Source organism: Macaca mulatta, chromosome 16 (genome assembly GCF_049350105.2).
Source record: "Macaca mulatta isolate MMU2019108-1 chromosome 16, T2T-MMU8v2.0, whole genome shotgun sequence".
NCBI lineage: Eukaryota > Metazoa > Chordata > Mammalia > Primates > Cercopithecidae > Macaca > Macaca mulatta.
Window position 1 is genome coordinate 23,215,306 of NC_133421.1, and position 5,962 is coordinate 23,221,267.

The 5,962-nt window shown below is 44.2% G+C and overlaps 1 long non-coding RNA gene across 1 annotated transcript; it reads left to right on the forward strand.

The window, feature by feature from the left end:
• Positions 1 to 791: 791 nt before the first annotated feature.
• Positions 792 to 4,874, forward strand: LOC114675997 (uncharacterized). The gene is made up of 3 exons (XR_003726827.2): positions 792 to 1,291; positions 2,917 to 3,100; positions 3,759 to 4,874. It is a non-coding gene; the product is annotated as an uncharacterized LOC114675997 (long non-coding RNA).
• Positions 4,875 to 5,962: the final 1,088 nt, after the last annotated feature.

Consider the following 5,962-nt stretch of genomic DNA (forward strand, 5'->3'; position numbering starts at 1 on the left):
GCCAGAAGCATCCTTGTCCCTTTTTGCTAAGTTATCTAGAATAATTCATCCCGGGTGGAGTAGAGGATAAGGGTTTCTACCACATAGGCTCTCTCCCTGGGCCAGCACCACACTGAGGGCCCGATGTGACCACTTCCCTTCATCTGTGTGTGCTCCCTGGAACAGAACCGTTTTACCAGAAATGAATGAAACATACAAGCAGTTGTGTTCCCGTGTGTGTGCAAGATAGAGCTGCAAGAGCACAGGGGCTGAGGTGGGTGGAGTGGGCTCTGTCTATGCATGCATGTGATAAGCTTTTTCTTTAAGAGCATTATGTAATTCACACTTCAAGGTTTACGTGTCTGTGGTCTTTAGGATATTCACAGAGTTCTGCATCTGTCATCAAAATCTAATTTTGGAATATTCATTAATAAATAAATAAATAGAAGTGCAGCTTCACTGTGTTGCCCAGGCTGTTCTCAAACTGCTGGCCTCATGGCAGACCTTTTGCCTAGGCATCCCAAAGTGCTGGGGTCACAGGTGTGAGCCACACAGCCTAAGTTTACAACTTTATTTTTTATTTTATTTTATTTTTTTTTTGGTGACAGTGTCCCTGTAACCCAGGCTGGAGTGCAGTGGCATGATCCCAGGCCTGGGTCTACCAGCATGTACCCCCACACCGGGCTAATTTTTTTTTTTTTTGTAGATACAGAGTCCCACTATGTTGCCAGGTTTTATCTATCCTCCTGCCTCCCAAAGTACTGAGATTACAAGTGTGAGCCACCATGACCAGTCAGCATTTTTTTTTTTTTGAGACTAAGTTTTGCTCTATCACCCAGGCTGGAGTGCAGTGGCGCCATCTTGGCTCACTGCAGCCTCTGCCTCCAGAGTTCAAGCATTTCTTCTGCCTCAGCCTCCTGGTTAGCTGAGATTACAGGCACATGCCACCATGCCCGGCTGATTTTTGTATTTTTAGTAGAGATGGGGTTTCACCATGTTGGGCAGACTGGTTTCAAACTCCTGACCTCAGGTGATCTGACTGCCTCGGCCTCCCAAAGTGCTGGGATTACAGATGAGAGCCACTGCGTCTGGCCCAGTCTGCATTTTTTAAAGGAACTTTGTAACTGTTAGCAGTCACACACTCCCCTTTCCTTCAACTCTCAGCCACCACTTACACTTTTCACTGGCATGGATTTTCCTATTCTGAATTTTCCATGTAAATACAATTGTACAGTCCATGTTTTTATTTTACAGCTGGCTTACTTCACTTAACATAATATTTTCAAGGTTCAAGGTCCATGAAGCATGTTTGGTATGTACTTTATTCCTTATTATTGTCAAAGATTCCATGTATGAATGTGTATATCACATTTATTATAGCCATTCATTAGTTGGTGGATATATGGATTGTCTCTACTTTTTACTTATTATGAATAAGCAGAATAACAGTTGCTGTGTAAGTGTTTGTGGGGGCTGTTTTCTCACTTCTCTCGGGTATATACCTGGGGTAGTGTTGCCGGGTCATACGGTACCTCTGTGTTTAACCTTTTGAGGAATTGCTATGTGTTTCCCAAAGCAACTGCACTATTCTAAATTCTCACCAGCAGCTTAAATGAGGTTCCAGTTTCCCCTCATCCTCTCCAGTATTTGTTACCGTTTATCTGTAGCCATTGAATCGGTGTCTCATTGCTTTGATTTGTATTTGGCTAGCGACTAATGATGTTGAGCATCTTTTCATGTGCTTTTTGGCCATTTGTATATTTTCTTGAAAGTATGTCTGTTCAGATCCTTTGTCCATTTTTAAATTGGGTTGTTACTCTTTTCATTGTTGGGTTGTTAATAGTTCTTTATGCATTTGGATGTAAGTCTCTTATTAGATATGTAATTTGAAATTATCTGGGGGAATTTTTCTTTAAATTGAGACAGTTGCTCTGTTTTTCAGGCTGGAGTTCAGTGGTGTGATCTCAGTTTACTACAACCTCTTTCTCCCAGGTTGAAGCGATTATCCTGCCTCAGCCTCCCGAATGGGTGGGATTACAGGCCTGCAGCACCACACCTGGCTAATTTTTGTATTTTTAGTAAAGGTGGGGTTTTTCCATGTTGGCCCGGCTGGTTTTGACCTGGCCTCAAAGAACCCACCCTCTTCAACCTCCCCAAGTGCTGGGATTACAGGTGTGAGCCACTGTGCCTGGCCTATTTTGGGGGATTTTTTAATTTAAAAATTTAACAATTTTTGGCCAGGCGCAGTGGTTGACTCCTGTAATCCCGGAACTTTAGGAGACCAAGACTGGTGGATTGCTTGAGCCTATGAGTTCAAGACCAACCTGGGCAACACGGTGAGACCTTCACTCTTGACTTTTTTTTTTTTTTTGAGATGGAGTCTCGATCTGTTGCCCAGGCTGGAGGGCAGTGGTCAGACCTCAGCTCACTGCACCCTCCGCCTCCTGGGTTCAAGTGATTGTCCTGCCTCAGCCTCCCAAGTATCTGAGATTACAGGTGCCCGCCACCATGCCAGTCTAATTTTTGTATTTTTAGTAGAGAACTCGATCTCAATTGATCCACCTGCCATGATCTCCCAAAGTGCTGGGATTACAGGCTTGAACCACTGTGCCTGGCCAACACTGACTCTGGTTTTTTTGTCTCTATTTTTTAAAAATATAACATTTTAAATTGTTTTTGTTAGTTGGTATTTTCTTACAATTCAATGACGTTTTGTAAGGACTTATTAAACTATCTCAGATTTTTGAAAGGCAGACTTACTTATCCAGCATTGTTAATTACTTCATAACAAACTACCCCACAACTTAGGGGCTTAAAGCAGTGAGTTACTATTTTTCCTGCATCTGTGGGTCAGAAGTTGGGGCAGCTGGGATTACATGGCAGGGCCGTTCTTCCGGTCTCACTTGTGACTTCCCATGTGGCTGTTTTCCCTTCCAGCCAGGCGGGAGGGCCATAATAGCCTTCACTCAGGTGGCTGCACGTCAACTTTCCTGACACAGCCTCCACGTGGTATCTTTAGCAGCGTAGCCGGACTTCCCTACAACATGGCAGCTGGCTTCCAAGAGGAGGAAGAAGTGGCAGCTGCCAGTCCTCACAGCTCCTAGAACAACACTTGAAAACAGTAAGTTCGAAGGCCAGTGCAGATTCAGGGGAGGGTAACTCACCTCCACCTTTTGATAAGAGCAGCAGCCTATAGGTACAGGCAGACCGTTGATCAGTTTGGGAGCATCATGGAGACTAGCTACCACAGAGACCTTCCCACCACCTGAGGATTAAGCTTTCTCTCCCAAAGGAGGCATCAAGCAGAACTCCTACCCCTCCCCATGACAGCTTGCTCTGCTTTGGCCCCCAAATTACTGCAGCCCACACACTGTGCCTTAATGATTTTAGTCCATTTTCTTTTATCAAGCTGGTTCTAAATTCCTAACTCCAGGAAGAAGCTCTGTCTAATTGGAAGACAAGTATTTATAAGAGCTGTGTTGGAAATGTTCTACATCACTTTTACAGAGACAGACATCTTACTGGGATATTGTTGTCTGGTGGCCATCTTTATACTTACTGCTCAAGCTCCACATGGAGGGAATGCCAGCTAGTGCTGTGAGGGTCAGCTCAGCAGGTGGACTGTGGTAGGACACGCTCTGGGTCAGATGCAGCTGGGGCACACTTGTTACGTGCCCCTGCTGTCTGAGACCCTGTTGTAACAACTGTGAATGAATGTAAAACGTGAAACCCATGAGCAGGGAAGAGGATAGGAAGAAGTAATTTCTCTGTGTTTCCAGATCCCAAGAAACTCTGGGAGGTTGTGGATCATGGAGGAGGAGGATGACCTTCCATTGCAATCCTGGCAGGCTTCGGAGTCCAGAGGTGCCCATCGCAAAAGAAACCAGGCTGCTAATGGGCACCCCAGGCTGTCTAGTGTATACCCCAAAGCAAAGAAAGCCTTGTGTGTACTTGTCTAAAGGAATTAACGAAATTGTCTGGAGTGAGCTCATGCCTTCAGCGTGGGTGTTAGCACCCCAAGTTAAAGCCCTCCTTATTGTCTCATTGCCTGGCTCCAGTTCTCACAGCCGGACCCCATTTGTGCACTCTACAGTGATGTCTGCCTGCAAGGCCCTGTTCTGCATGCCTCATGCGTGTGAACTCATTTGATCTCTACTCAGTTGCAATACCATTCGTTCCAGTTTACAGGCAAGGAAACTCAGGCATGAAGATACTGTTTTGCTCAGGATGTCACTTTGCTGATGACAGAGCCCACGCTCTTAGTCACATCTCTTACTGACTCCCGAACCTTTGAAAGCAAAAGATACCCAACACTCACTTTAATTCCTTAACACCTTAATTTCTATGGGTGGGACTACTCTCTGTCTAAGGGAGACTCAGGGATACAAAAATAGCTATGCCTGGGGGTGATAGGCGATAGTGATAATGGCATCTCCAAACGTTCTAGCCAACTTCCTGAAGGGAAGGTTCAAGAAGATTTGGCACCCATTGAATGAGAAGACAGGGGTCCTGGCACCTCTGTGTCAGCACCTAGAGGGGCAGTGTGGAGATATATTTACGGGAACTGGATGTATTTCTGGACATTTGCTTACTTGGGCCATTTAAAATTAAATACCTGTTTTGCACTTAACATAGTATTATGGAAAAGTAGTATGTGTTTCTGGTTTGCAGTTTGGAAACTATTTGTACAGAATTGAACCCTAATTAGAGAACAAAGGTGAAACTCAGGGACTAGGGAGGCTGAAACGGCATCAGAACACGGCAGCCACTTTGGGATTTATCAGAGAGGAAGGCCTGGGCTGAGCCACCAACCAGCCAGAATCAAGGGACAAAAAGATAGGCCCAACTGTTCCCCAGGAGAGCAAGAGAGGACAAAGATGCTCACATGCCTCTGATGAATGGAGATATTTTCCTACCTTCAGCTATTTATTTATTTATTTATTTTGTCAGGGTGTTGCTCTGTTGCCCAGGCTGGAGTACAGTGGTGTGATCATAGCTCACTGCACCCTCAAATTACTGGATTCAAGTGATCTTTCCACCCCAGCCTCCTGAGTAGCTGGGACTATAGGTGTGTACCACAATGCCTGGCTAATTATTTTCAACTTTTTTTTCATAAAATTAACTCAAAATGGGTGAAAAATGTAAATTTACAAGCTAAAACTATGTTAGAGGACAGCAAAGGCATACATCTTCATGACCTTGGATTAGGCAACAGCAGTTTCTTAGATGTGATGCCAAAAAAGCACATGCCACAAAAAATGTAGATAAATTTGACTTCATCAAAGTTAAAAATTTGCACATCGGCTGGGCGCGGTGGCTCAAACCTGTAATCCCAGCACTTTGGGAGGCTGAGGCAGGCGGATCATGAGGTCAGAAGATCGAGACCATCCTGGCTAACACGGTGAAACCCTGTCTCTAGTAAAAAATACCAAAAACTAGCCAGGCGAGGTGGCAGGTGCCTGTAGTCCCAGCTACTCGGGAGGCTGAGGCAGGAGAATGGTGTAAACCCGGGAGACAGAGCTTGCAGTGAGCTGAGATCCGGCCACTGTTCTCCAGCCTGGATGACAGAGGAAGACTCCCGTCTCAAAAAAAAAAAAAAAAAAAAAAAAAAAAATTTGTACATCATAAGACATTGTCAAAATAAGGAAAACAAGAATATATTGGCAACTCACATATCAGGTAAGGGTTTAATATCCAGAATACGTAAAGAACAACTCCAACTCAACACCAAAAAAAAAAATGCAACTGAAAAATGGGCAACATATTTGAATAAGTATCTCCAAGAAAGAGGAGATAAAAATGGCCAAGAAGTACATGAAAAGATGCTCAGCATCATTAGGGGATTGCAAATAACCACAATGAGATGCCACTTCGTACCTATTGTAATGGCTGTGATTTAAAAAAAGGTAGACAATAATAAGTATTGACAAAGATGTAGAGAAATTGGAATTCTCTTTTTTCTTGTGATGGAGCCCCTCTCTGT